Below are 12,752 nucleotides of genomic sequence, written 5' to 3' on the forward strand. Positions count from 1 at the left end.
CCCAAAAAAAAAAAAAAGCCCAGCAACAGTTTGGCCAAGGCTTAAGAGGAATAAAGTAGATGCGATCTGATTCCTTAGCAGGAGAGACAGCAGCAGGCAAAGGTGCTAAAGCTTCCTTTAACTGTTTGCTTCTGCAAGGGTGGGGGGACGACACACCACAGCCACGCACAGCCACATATATACCCAAATTGGGCAAGAAAAGCAAGTTCTGAGCTGCTTGTTCTTCTTCGAGACTTTGGATCCGATTAGAATGTCATTTTTTTTTTCATCCCCACAACAGAAAATGCTCCCTTCCCTGCCCTGGCTGAGTGTGTATCTGGGGATCTGCGGTTTCGCCTTTTTAAGGGGAGGAAAAAAAAAAATAGGACAGTGAGATGTCCCTTAAGTAGCTTATTTAACTCGCATTGTTATAATTTTGCAACTCGCTGTGGTGCTGCGATAGGATTTGTGTGTTTTCCTCTCGGGGTGGTGGCGGTGGGGAGAAGCATCGGAGCAGGGAGATATTTTTAGTTGAGCACTTTGCGTTTGTTTGCATGCTTGTTTATCTGGAAAATCAACTTGAAGTTGCATTATCCTTGTTTGGAGAGGCAGTTAGCAAAGCCCATGTTAATCTCATCAGCATGGAGTCGAGAAAGGAATATATTTCCTTCTCCTGAATCCATCATGCTGTGTGTGTGTGCGAAAAAAAAAAAATCCTCATCTTTTCCAATCTCTGTTCGTTATTTTCCAGTACATTTTTGGGTGAGATGAACTCTGAGCCATTTCATTATTCTAATGCTAATTGAAATGTGAGCATTTAGGGAAATGTAGCCCCCAGAGCAAGTTGCCAGTGGGAGTTGAGCAGAGAAGAGGTGGAATCCTTTATTCTGGCAGTTAAATCAGCAAGGTTTGAAATGAGTAATGGAGAGTTATTTATTTTTTTCACCTCGATGGCACAGTTGCATGGAGGGAGCGGGCTTTGCTGGGTCCCTTCCTGAGGCTGTTTTAGTTGGTTACAGTGCAATTGCAGCAGAGCCATGGAGTAATTGCAGTGCCTCTTTCGCAGCTCTGCTTGTCACCTTTGCTGGGTAAAGATGATGGGAGCCGCTTTCCCCGCTTGCTTACAGGTTCATGCGATGCCCAAGCAGGTTTCCAGCAGGTACCACTGACCCTGAACCCCCAGCCCTGCCTCCACCTTGCCAGCAAACCTCTGCAAACCCAGCAGGAATGGGGAAAGTAAAGGGGGAAACTAATGCAACGCTCCCCTTCCAGTTGCCCCATATTTATCCTGCATCGCGGTGCTGGAGTGTTTTCTTTGCGATGCCGGAGGGACGTGGGTGATGCTGGGGAAGTCAGAGAAACTCGTGGTTTTTTTTCCTGTGCTAACTGTTTGTTGTGGTTTGGTTTTAACCCTTTGCGGGGCGAGGAGCAGCAGGAAAGGCTGCAAAGGGTTTGGAAGCTGCCAGCGTGAGCGAGTGTGTGTTGTCAGATGTACACATACATCCGAACTGCTGTGAGAGGTAGTATTACGTGAGTCCTTTGTGCCCAGAAAATGTCTTCACTGCTTTGAAATTGAAAAATGCTGATAAGCAGTCCGTAACAAGGTGGCGGGGGGGGGGGAGACTCAACTCCAGAAACAGAGATGCTGGGTATTTTTTTGGAAAGCAGCTTCTCTTAAGTTGGGGAAGGAGGAGAAGGTGCCAGTTTTTGCTGGATATTGTATGCATCTCTGCTTCACGCTGAGCAAAGCACATTCCCTTGCCCCCTGCATCGATGCCAGCCCCACACCTCCCTCCCTGGGCTTGGGGGCCAAGGCACAGGACCGGGGTGAACCCCAAAATGCTGCGAGGGGCTGAGACTGAGTATGAGTGAAAACTTTCCCCAGGGGTCTGTGCTTCCTGGGGAGGTGGCAGTGGTTCACAGAGGATGCTTATGGGAGCAGAGGGATGGTTTGGGTGGTGGGGCTGCTTCCTAGCAAAGGAGTCACTGCTGGGAGCCAGGGTTGAACCTGTGTTCAGCGTCTTGCGTGGGAGGCATTGGGTCCTGCACCCTCTCGGCTCGACGTCAGGCCTCTTCTTGCCAGCCCCATCATCTTGGGTGCTGGGGCGAGGGGTGCGTCGAAGCCCAGCCTGGTCATCGCTGAATCACTCCCGGCACGCAGGTCTGATTCAGCTGGGCACTGAACGGTGCTTCCCCCTGCTTGCCACGCTCACCCGGGGGCTTGGCTTCTTTAGGCAGCTTGCCTCGTTTGTGGGCAGCAAGTGGGCACCTTTGCCCACTGGGCTGGGGCATGAACAGGGGAGGCTGAGCCTTGTCCCTGCAGCCTGGGGGATGCGATGCTTCAGCTGGGTCCTCCCCGCAGGCCCTGGGGGACGTGGTGGTCTCTGCTCCATCCTGCTGCTGGTGAAAAGGTGATGAGATACGGGGCGGTGAAACCACCCTGGGGCCAAGCGGGGTATTATTCATGTCTGAGAGACGAGCTCAGCATGGCAATCTGAGCTTGGGTGGTGCTGACAAAAGGCTGCCAGGGCCCATTCGGAGAGCTGGAGAAAGAAAGCTGTGTGAGCCAGCTTGGTAGGCTTGTCCATTTTACCCCCCCTGAGCCAGGGCAGAGGCCCCTCCATGCCAGCCCACCCCACCCAGGTGGGTTCCCCCAGCATCGGGGGCCAAGCCATCAGGAGCTTTGGGTTATTTCACATCTCAGCGGCTGATGAGACCCCCGAGGCAAGGACAACAGAAGGAGGACAGGAGACACCCAGCCTGTAGCGCTGTCCATGGAGGCTGGCAGGGTGGGCCAGCCCTGTGGGTGCCCGCAGTGTGGTACCCCATCATCGAGTCTCCCATTGCACCCCTCAAATGAATGGCCTTTGCTCCATTTGCTGCTGTTTCTGGTTTCCCATCCATCCTCCTTTTCAGGGAAAGCAGAGCAGCTGCAGTCAGGGCTGGGTGGCTTCTGCCCCAGCTAGACTGGGGGGACGGGACCTTCGTGCAAATCCAGGCAGTGCCAGGTTAATGGTGAAGCAGGGAAAGGACAGGAGGTTCTTGCCCTGAGATGGAGGAGGATGTTGGGTTGGCTGCTGTCCCTCTGCCCTTTCCCAGCCTGCCCAGAAACATATCCAATTTCAGATCGCATCCCTGGGGATGTGGCTCTGCACACAGAGATCCCTGTGAGAGCTGCCAAGGATCCTGTCTAGCTGAGGGGCTGGCTTGGACCCCGGCTGAAATGGCTCCAGTTTGGAGTCATGCTGCCGGACTTCCCCCTCCCGATTCGGGGAGAGGATGACCATGGGGCTGCGGTATGTTCATGCTGTTGCTTTTCCTTGTGCAGCTGGGTGGCCTTTGCTGTGTCCCCAGCCAGGTGTGACTTGTGGGGGATGCTCAAGCTTCCCCTAACCCAGCCTCACCCCTGTGGTGTGGGGCTCCATCCTTTGCAAGACCTCCCTAAAAAGACCAGATGCACAGGGAGAACTTCAGTCCTGGGGGTCCTGTGGCACAAAACCCCTTCTGCCCCCGTGTACCGAGCAGCCGGGGCGTTTGCCACTTTGAGTCCCCATCCACAGCACCATGGGGGGTCTGGCCAGTGCATGGGGCAGCTGGGCTCACCTGCGTGTCGGGGTGACAGCGGGTGCTGTGGGCCAGGGAGTTACTCTTCTGGCAGCGTGGGCAGCGCCTGCGTGCGCCGGCACGGTGCGTGGGGAAGGACGGACGGAGGAGTTTGCCATCTGGGCCTCCCTACTTCTCAGCTGTTGCTATGGCACTGCAGAGATGCTGCCAGGCAGGCGGCGGTGGCCTGCGTTTGTCACCCCTGGGTTCCCTCGAGGAAGGGAGATGTCCCCGGTATATAAAGCCTTGCTCCCTTACTCAACCTGACCAGGGGAGCATGGGGTTTCTTACAATAAAATACCCCAACGGGTGGGTTTGCAGGGTTTATTTGTGCAGCTCATAGCTGCCTTCAACCAGGTGAGATGAATTCAGAGCAGCTCAAGAGGAGGTGGGTTGTTGCGGAGCACCATGGGATGCAGGATTTTGGGGTCTCACAGGGCCAAGGGGAACATCTTTCCCCGCCATGGACAAGAGCAGCAGCCCCATCCTTTCCTGCTGGGCTGTCCCACCAACCCACGGCAGCATCCGCTCCATCCCGTGGGCCTGACCGGGGGTGGGAGAGCCGCGTCAGAGCCGGGCGCCGTGGGGGGCGAGTGGCAGCGCAGCCCCCACTCGCTGCGCGGGAGCTGGGATCACGTGGCGAGGGGGAGAATGAGGGGGTGCACAGAGCGGCAGCACCCCTTTGCTGCCAGCCCCGGGAGAGGAAAGGCACCGGTGATGCCCATGTGCGCTCGCATCTGGGAAGGAGGGAAGAAAGAAAGGGCAAGCATCTTCCTGGAAGGGCTGGAGGGAGTAGAACTTGCTTTGGTGGCCCAAACAGCCAAGAAAGGGACTCCTGTGATACTCAAGTTGGTGATTGCTCTGCTTCAGACAACAGGGCACAAACTTTCCCCCCGCTCTGTGAATCAGCCACAGTGTGCCTTGTGTGCTGCTGCTCTCTGGCACTCTGTGAATCAGCCACAGCGTGCCCAGTGTGCCTTGTGTGCTGCTGCTCTCTGGAGATGAAGGGCTCTGCATTCCCAAAGCCTCCCATCCCATCGTTCCTCCCATCTCCTGGTCCCAGAGGCTTTGGCTGCTGCAGAGACCATTCAAAAGGTCCCTAATTCAATCCAGCTTTGTTTTGCAGGGCTCTTGTTTATGCAGAGCGGCTGTACTGAAGCATGTTAGGAAGGGGGAGGTGGGTGCAGCATGAGACTGTGAGGACAGAAGAGGGTGCAGAGATGTTTGGGAGAAGGAGGTAGGCTGAGAAGCTCTAGAGGTGCCTTAAGCTGGGAGCACCGGTCCTGACTGTCCCCGTATCGTCCCCCTTGCATCAGGGGATTGGGTCCATGGTGGGTGCTGCCCTGTGCACCAGAGTAGCTAAACTTGCACTAGGGGCACCCAGGGCTGGGTGCATCCCCTGGGCTGGCTGCTGGCTCCTTGCCCTGCTCTTACAGCCTTTTTCCCTGCTGACCAGTCCTGGAGGGAGGCACTTTCCTGGCATGGGCAATGTCTGGGACCTCCAGTACTTTTGCAGACCTCCAAGTGACGTGTGGGGGTAGAGCAGAAGGATCTGGGGTGGATGCACTATAAAAGGTGGGTTTTGGAGGAGTCAGCCATCAGGGCCAGGTCTCAGCTCTGATTTCCCAGCAGCAGCTGAACTGACACTGAACAGAGGACATCAGGCACCTGAGGGTTACATCCCTGGTTTGTCTGGGACACGGGATTCCTGCTGGGTTGAGTCACCTGCCTTTTCATGCGAGTCTGCTGGTGTCTCTGCCCCTCTCGTGCCTGATCCCCCTGGGGTCCCCAAGTGCTCCCCAGCCATGTCTGCGTTGCCTGGCTCTGCTGGTGGCCCATACGAGGTATTTCTCTGGGGAGGAGACAATTTTGGTGCCTGCCAGGACTTCCCAGTTTTTTTTCTGAGCTGAGTGTGGGGCCTGAGCTGCTGCCTGGACAGGAGGAGCTGCTGACCTGGATGGTTTCAGGGTGCATGTGACATCTCCCCAGCCCTCATCTCCTGCAGGCTTTGGGGAGGTCTAGGTCAGCTCTGCCTGCTGGCTTGTCTCCCTGGGCTTGGAGAGGGGAGATGGGGATGCTTCAGGTCTAGGACAGGTGCTTCATGGTGGGGGAGAAGCAGAGATGGAGGGGAAGAGACTGAGGAAGGACCTGCCTTGCTGCCCTTGGAGGCTCAGAGATGTGTTGCCTCTGGCTAGGGGCTTTTGTAGAGCTTGGTTAGGGAAAGCTCTCTGGGTCTGCACTACCCCATCAGCTCACCCCTGTGGGGGTGACACCTTCATGTGCTTTGGCTTGAGGCTGCTCGTGGTCTCCCAAAGGCCTGTGACCATCCATGAACCCAGCAATGCCGGGGTCTTTCAGTGAACCCCCCAAATAGGCCATGGGATGTCCCACGGGATCACCCCTGGGGAGCCGTGTGGGTAGGTCGTGCTCAGCGATGCTACCCTGGCACATTGGCTTGTCCTGCACAATGCAGTGCCCATGCTAGGTGTTGCCCACGAGTTTATGGTTGGATTTGGTGCACCCCGTTCAAGGCGGGGGGGGGCTGCAGTCAAGCAGGGAGTGAACCAGCCCCTGAGCCTGCCAGGCTTCCAAAAGAGAGTGTTAATAATGCTTGTAACTCAGTGTATTATTTACCGGGCACAGCAATAGCAGTAATCTTGAGCTTTGGGTTTCCTGCAGCGGGGGTTTTGGCAGGCTGTGCAGGTGCTTTCTAAGCAGGTGTGTTTGACAGCAGCATGTGGGCTCCGGTCTCCCCCAAATTCTCTTGCTCTCCCCTCTGCAGCAAGGGGTGCACAGCAAACCCCCCGCCGAGGTGGTGCTGCAGGGTGAGTTTCTTGTTCGGAGGCTGCAGTTCGTGTATGTTAGATACTGCAGTCACTTTGCGCCTCACATGAAGAGATGGGGAGCAGCAGCCCCAGTTGCCCCACGCGACGTTCTGGGTCCCGGAGGACCATGCACGGGGCATCGGGATCGTGGCTGCACCGGGCTAGTCCCCACGTTCATCTCCCAGCGTTGCGAGGCTGCCCCGGGCAGAGGCTAATTTGTGCGGGAGCACTCGTGCACGAGCAGCTCCGTGGATGTGCCATAACCCCCAGCCCCAACAGAGCCTGTGCCCCCCACCCTGGGGCAGCCGGAGCCCGGCTCATCCTCTCCTCTCTTTCCCCCCCCGTTTGAGGGTTGCTGTGCCGCTAGAGGGCAAGCGGCAGCGTGAGACAGCCCGGCTCCGGGCTGCGCTGGCACGGGCGAGTGGGGTGTCCGCCGTACCCCTCTTGGTAGGGTAGGGGGTGGGGGTGGGGGGAAAAGCCGTTGCTCGCTTGCTGTCACGTGTCACGGTGCCGTGCGGGAGAGGAGCCCTTGGTCTGGGGTGTCCGTGCTGCCGTACCCCTCTTGACGGGCGAGTCCGAGGACGGAGCCATAAGCCAGCCGGGCTGGTGGTATCGGGGGGCTGCTGGGGCTGAGGGGTCAAGCTGTTGCTCGCTTGCTGTCACGCCGATGCGTGCCGTGCGGGAGAGGAGCCCTTGGTCTGGGGTGTCCGTGCTGCCGTACCCCTCTTGGTAGGCTCTCGCCTGCTCCCCAGCTCGGCATACTGGTCCCCAGGTGGGCACCCCGTGGTGTCAGATGGTCCCCTGGGGTCTGGCTGGGTGCTGGGTCATGGCTTTCTCCTCCGTGCTGCTGCGGGAGGATGCAGTCGGTGCACCCCAACGTACCGATAGCTCTTACACCAGTGCTGCAAGTGATACAGCCCCAGCCCATCTGTGAATTGAGGTGATTTGCGGCTTTTTGGAAGGTGTTGACCCAACCAGAGCGGGTGCTGTGGGGAGGTGTTTCTGGGCTGTCTGAAGTGCTGGGCAAGAGGTGCCTGATCGGGGTGGTGTGCTGCTGTCTGCATCTGGCTTGTGTCTGTGCGTGGTCCGCAAGGAAACCCCTTACAGCTCTGCCCATTTTGCTGATGGTGAAACTGAGGCACGGAGCAGCAGCGCAATGGGCCTGAAGCAGCAGAGCGGGGATGGAGACCCTTCAGCGCAGCACTGGCCAGGGTTTAAGGAGAGGCCAAGCATGGAGGGGGGGATAAACAAGGCTGTTATATCGGTCCTGTTGTATTGAACATCCGTGGGAAGTGTCCCCAGAGAAATCCTGGATGTAGAGGCAAGAGGGCACAGGCTGAGAGCAGCCTCTGGATGCCTCCAGGGTGGCTTCGGTGCTCTTTTCTTTTCTGATTAACCCTTTGCTGCAGGGGTTGGATGTAGGTTGGAGGGCTAAAGAGGCTGCGTGCCCTTCCCCAAGGGGGAAAGGCTGAGAAGAGCCTGGTGTGAGATGGGGAAAGGGCTGGTGACGGTAGGAAGCTGGTTTTGACCCTGCAGCATCCTCCATGTGCAGCTCCTGAGGGATATCTCATTCTCCCTTGCAGCTGGGCCCAAGATGGGCTGGTTATTTCCCTGCCGGCAATTGCCATGTGCTGCCAGCGTGGTGGAAGGGCTGTGACACCCAGTGGTCCCACAACGCAACAGCAAATGGGTCCCCAGCATCATGGCATTGGGGTGGATGTGTGTTGGGGGGTGGGTGATGGACGTGGGTTAGAGCAGTGATATTGGCTGGGGTTTGGGCTTCATGTCATTTGAAGAAAAGGAGATTGAAATCTCTCTGGACTGCCTTTGGAAGGCTGTGCTGGAGTCAGTGCCCAGCTAGCAGAGCTTCTCCACCAGCCCTGCTGCATGTGCTTTTGTGCATCTCCACCCTCTGTGTACCACCCTGTTTCCAGACCCCATGGGGCTGGAGGTCCTGCCCTGTCGCCCTCTGTGTGAGACCTGGCCCCTGCTTGCCTGGAAGAGTAGCACCAGGAAAATATGTACTGTATTTTTAGCTTGTTTTCATGTGACGTAGCAGTTGAGGAGCTGAAGGAGAAGCCAGAACCATGTGTGCAGCCAGCTTTCCTCCAGCTGCCACCCAACAGTCTGGTGTAGGAGATAATGGAGCCTGTTAGTGACCATCCCCATCCTGTACCCTCCCTCCAGCATGTGCCATCACCTCCACCTTCACCTTCTCCCAGCTTCAATCTGCCTTAAACGGAAAGGAAAACTGCTTATTTCATTAAAAACAAAAGTCCCAGCAGTGGAGCAGAGAGGTCAGGAAGGATTCCCAAGGGAGTGTGATAGCACAGATGGGTGGCTTGGGGTGCTCGTCCTTGACCTCAGTGCTTGTTGCAGTGACAACTAAATGGCTTTGAAATCCCAGGGCTCCGGGGAAGGATGCAGGGAGATGCTGAGCCCAGGTGCCATCCCTCATGCAGCCCCTTCCCTGCAGCCCTCCTACGGCTCTGTGCTGGGCTCGGTTGTGCCGGGGAGGGCACAGGGCACCGGTGCCTTTGCTGGCTGCCCCGTGCTGTCCCTGGGGGACTGAGAAGTGGGTAGCAGCAGATGTGAGCATGGTGAAGTCCCCATCCTCCTGGGTTGTGCAAGGCTGTCCCTTAACTAGCTTTCCTTGAGCTCTCCCCAGGCAGTTCCAGCTAGGAAATGTTAATGTGAAAATGCTCAAACAGATGCTGGGAATCTGGGTGCTGCTGAGGACCCTGCATGCTCGGGGTTTTGCCAGGATATATTAGGAACATGAGTGCTCAGCTGAGCCGCAGCGATGCCATGCTCTAACCCCTGACCCTGCCGGGACATGAAGCCACATGGGGGAGAGCCTGGGTGCCTCCAGCTGCTGACCTTCCTTCTGCTGCTGGAGCAGCTCTAGCTTCATCCCCCATCCCATACTCTCCATGGAAATGCTGTGCAGTGACCCGGGCTGGGAACCAGGAGTCCTGGCTCTCTGGTCTGTGATCCAGCTGTGCAAATGCTCCCTTGGGCTGCCTGCCCTTGTCCTGGACCACAGCCCTCCTCCTGCCTGCTTCTAACCCAGATAGGCAAGACCAGCTTGGGCATCCCTCGTGTCCATCCTGGTACAGATGGGATTGCCTCTGGGGAGCTCTGTGACTTGTGTGGCTGGAAAGATTTCTCTTGTTCCTCAAACCTCTTGCCTCCAGGATGTGGCTGGGTGCTCCTGGGGCAATGATGTGGGTCCTGGTTTTGGCTGTCTCCTGCCTTGCTTGTGCTCTCCCAGGCAAAATATATGCCAGGAAAAGAGAGCTATTGAGTCACTTGGTGGCTGCTGCTGAGCAGCCTGGGGAGCAAGCAAAGTTCAGTGGGACACGGGGTCAAGGATGCTGTGTATTCCCGGCTCCACAGCCTGCGGAGAGCATCCTTGTCCTCCTGGGGCTCTCCTCTTGCCTGTTCAGAGAAGCTGAGTGTTACTGGGGACTGTTTCCTAGTTTGAGCCTCACATGGGCTCTGGACATATCTGTACTGCCAGCAGTCTCATGGGCTGTCCCAGGCCCTGCAGTGGGGAGGGCAGAGTAGCACGGAGCTGGGACAGCATCAGGGTAGCAGCCTGGTGCTCCCTTGGCAAGTGCTGTGCCCCTCACTTAGGTCAGGGCAGATGCTGGAGGGTGGCCTTGGGAGCATCAGAGCAAAACCCGAGCTCAGGGAGTGCATGCAGGGCTCCGATGCAGCACAGGGATGCTGGCTGGGCAGGAGGGGAGCCTGCACAACAGGGAGCTCTGTGGGGCCTGGCACCCGGGGGGTTAACAGCAAGGTGCATGGTACAGCTGGAGTGGATTTGGGAGAGGCAGAGCCTAATGAGGCTGAAGAGGTATCAGGTGGGAAGCTGAGGTGATGAGTAATGGGTAAGCATTGAGAGATGTTAGGGTTTGTGGGTGAGGAAGGCAGGCAGTTCTCCTTGCAAGATGCTGCAGCAGTGGTTTCGGGAAGAGGAGCTGAAGCTGGGATGCTGTCAGGTATGAAGCTGGCTCTGGGCAGGGGGGCAGCTGGGAGGGAGGTGGGTGCCTGCCTGCCTGTAGCAGGTCCTCAGAGCAGCCCTGGCTGCCTGTTTGGTGGCGGGCTGCGGTGGTGTGTGTTGGTGCCTGTCTCTGTGTCCCCCCCAGCACTTTGTGGGGTGATCCTCTGGCCCTTGGGAGCACAAGCCCTTGGCTCCTCGGTTGCAGCTGAGATCCCATCTTGGGGCCAAGAGGCACCGCTTTGGGCAACCCTGCCTGGAAATCCTCCTCTCTGTGCCTTGCCCTGCCTGCATTCTCCTCTGGGGCTTAATGGCCAAAGTCCCCAATGTCCCCAGCCTGAGCTGTGCCTGGTGTTGCTTCGTGTTGCAGATAAGCTCTCCCTTCCAGGAGGGATGGTGGTGGGATCCTCAGGCTTTGCCCTAGGCTTGTCCCCAGCCCCGGGCAGGCTGCCCAGCACCCGGCGTGCTCCAGGCTGCCCTGGCCCTGGGGGAAGGATCCCTGCCTTCCAAAAGGCACGGGTAACATAGATTTATTTATTCAGAGACTTAATTAGCATCTTTAAATATTAAATAGTAAACAAACTGCGTCTAGCGGGATCAACGTTTACAAACAGGGATTTTTTTTTTTTTTCCTCCCTTTCTGGGACATGCACTTGTTTTTTAAGTGTTTGGGGAGGAGCGTCTGTGTGTGGGCTCTGGTTGATGGGTGAGGGACTGACCTACAGTGTTGCTGGTGAAGGAGGGGGAGAAGACAGGGGTGAAGGGGCATGAACAGACAGGAGGGCTGGGAAAAAGGAGGCAGAGAAGCAGGGATGTGTGCTCACAGCATGGGTATTGGGGAGCTGCAGAGCCAAGTGCTGGATTTAGGTAATTCTCTGCAGGTTGTGCCATCCACCTTCTGCCCAGGCAGGTGGAAGGTGACAGGCAGGAGCTGGAGGTTCCTGCCATGGCACAGCTAACTGCAATCAAAAGGTGGTGGTCCCTGCAAGGGGAGGTGGTTTGCAACTGATCTGCATCCTATTATCTCTGCAAATGGAGGCCTGCCTGGTAGTGGATTACACTGGGGGTTATTTATTGGCAAAGCACTGTACAGTTTTAATTTTTCCTTTTTGCTTATTCAGGCTTTAGCTCCAGAGGAAAATAGCCTGGGGTGGCTTTGAAATGGATTCTCTCTGCCCCATTAACTTATTCAGTGAGTTTAATGGGCCTTTTTTTTTCTCTGAGCCTTGAAGCCATCATTAAAAGGCAGAGATTTATAAAAGCAAAGATACTCCCGAGCTTTAGTCAAACTTCGGGGTAGAGGGGTGGGGGCAATGGCATTGCCGCTGCTTGTGGTTCGGGTGACAATGTACGGGTTTTTGTTCAGGGATGTTGTGGGGATTGGATGCTGCCATCGTGCCTCTCTGGAAGTTTTACACACAGAAGAGAACCAGGTTGCCTGGGATGCTGCCCTGGTGCTGGTATGTGCCTGTGTTTCTCTGCTGGGGGGATGCTCCTGAAGAGCTGTGGGATCAGCCGGACTGTGCTGGGAGTGAGCCCTCGCCTATGAGTGATGGGACGTTATCTGGGCTCTTATGCATTGGGATATTGCCCAGTGTGACTCGTAACCTGTCTGCACTGCAAAGCTGCCGCCTCTCCAAGCTGAAAGCGAGAAACTTCTTCTCTTGCCTTGTGTAGGCTGCTCTCAACTTTATTTTCATCGTGTTCATGCCATGCCGGGGCTGGGCAGTGCTCGATGCTTTCGTGGGTGTCTGTGGTCAATGCTTGGAGCCCTTCCCCTCCCTCCCTCCCTCTGCTAGGGGCACCTGGTCCTATTGCACCCCAGTGCTGAGCAACCCAATGCTGTGAGAAATTGCGTGTCCCCTGCAGGGATTGCACTTGTTAAGCATGTGGTCTTCTGGTATCTGGTGCAAAATAGTGTATCTGGGGAGTGTCTGGAGAACGAGACTGAGATGAAACGTCTGAGTGAATTCCCTCGTTCTTGGGCTCTTCTAGGACCAACCTCTCCACCTTTTGTGTTGCAAACTAGACCTGGTGTCTTTTTGGGGAGTAAATGTAGGAGCATGTAAGACATGGGTTGGCATGTCATCTAGTGGCACCCTCCTGCTGGTACAGTTGAATTTTTGGTCCCCAGGACATGATGTGTTGCAAACATTACTTCTGCATAGGCAGCCCTCGGCTCATACCGCCGGTGGGGAGCAGTGGCAGGGAAGGGCTGGGGACGGCAGGGTTTCCTGGCTGGCTCCCGAACATTAAGTCGAGCTGGCCCTGGCACCTCCTGGGGTGGCAGAGGCCAGCGTGGCGCTTGTCACACTTCCCTGAGTGCCCCGCACAGTGTG

General features: G+C 56.6%; 1 protein-coding gene across 5 annotated transcripts in view; it reads left to right on the top strand.

Moving 5' to 3' along the window:
• The window catches only part of NTRK3 (neurotrophic receptor tyrosine kinase 3), a 224,871-nt gene that overhangs the window by 443 nt on the left and 211,676 nt on the right, over positions 1-12,752 (top strand). The window lies entirely within an intron of this gene.

This window comes from Aptenodytes forsteri, unplaced genomic scaffold (assembly GCF_000699145.1).
Source record: "Aptenodytes forsteri isolate BGI_AS27 unplaced genomic scaffold, ASM69914v1 Scaffold1, whole genome shotgun sequence".
NCBI classification, from domain to species: domain Eukaryota; kingdom Metazoa; phylum Chordata; class Aves; order Sphenisciformes; family Spheniscidae; genus Aptenodytes; species Aptenodytes forsteri.